Source organism: Ictalurus punctatus, chromosome 13 (genome assembly GCF_001660625.3).
Source record: "Ictalurus punctatus breed USDA103 chromosome 13, Coco_2.0, whole genome shotgun sequence".
NCBI classification, from domain to species: domain Eukaryota; kingdom Metazoa; phylum Chordata; class Actinopteri; order Siluriformes; family Ictaluridae; genus Ictalurus; species Ictalurus punctatus.
In genome coordinates, this window is record NC_030428.2 from 6,351,972 (window position 1) to 6,352,500 (window position 529).

Genomic DNA, 529 nt, shown 5'->3' on the forward strand with positions numbered 1-529 from the left:
ACCCTAGACTAATTGGGGATGTAACGGTGTGTATCATTATTTGTCTCTCCTTCAGTCCTGCTGAAAAATCAGTGCCTTGTCTTGGTGCTGCCTTGGTGTACAAGCTCAGTATTCATAACCAAATTCACATGCTTCTGAATGAATGATAAATATGAAACCAGGGCTCACTGTGTTCATGTTGTGTCCATGTTGAATTGCGGAGTAGTGTTTAATGCTGCCGCTTTCTTAATATCCTAATTTGTTTTTTGTTTTTTTAAATAACTAAATAAAGAAAAAGCAGTCCTGCGGAAGAAAGTGCCTGTCCTACCTAAATGAGCCTAAAGTTTATATATTAACAAGTCTAATTTGACATGTAACGTTATCATTACGCATGCACCGGGCTTTTGCGCACATTTTTCCAACCATGTTTGCACACATCGTGTCCTTTTCAGTAAGATTTCCAGGTGTGCAGTAGTACATTTAAAGACCATTATGTTCCCTGCAGGCTGATGGATCTGGGTTGCCGGATTGGTTTTTATGGTTTCTAGCT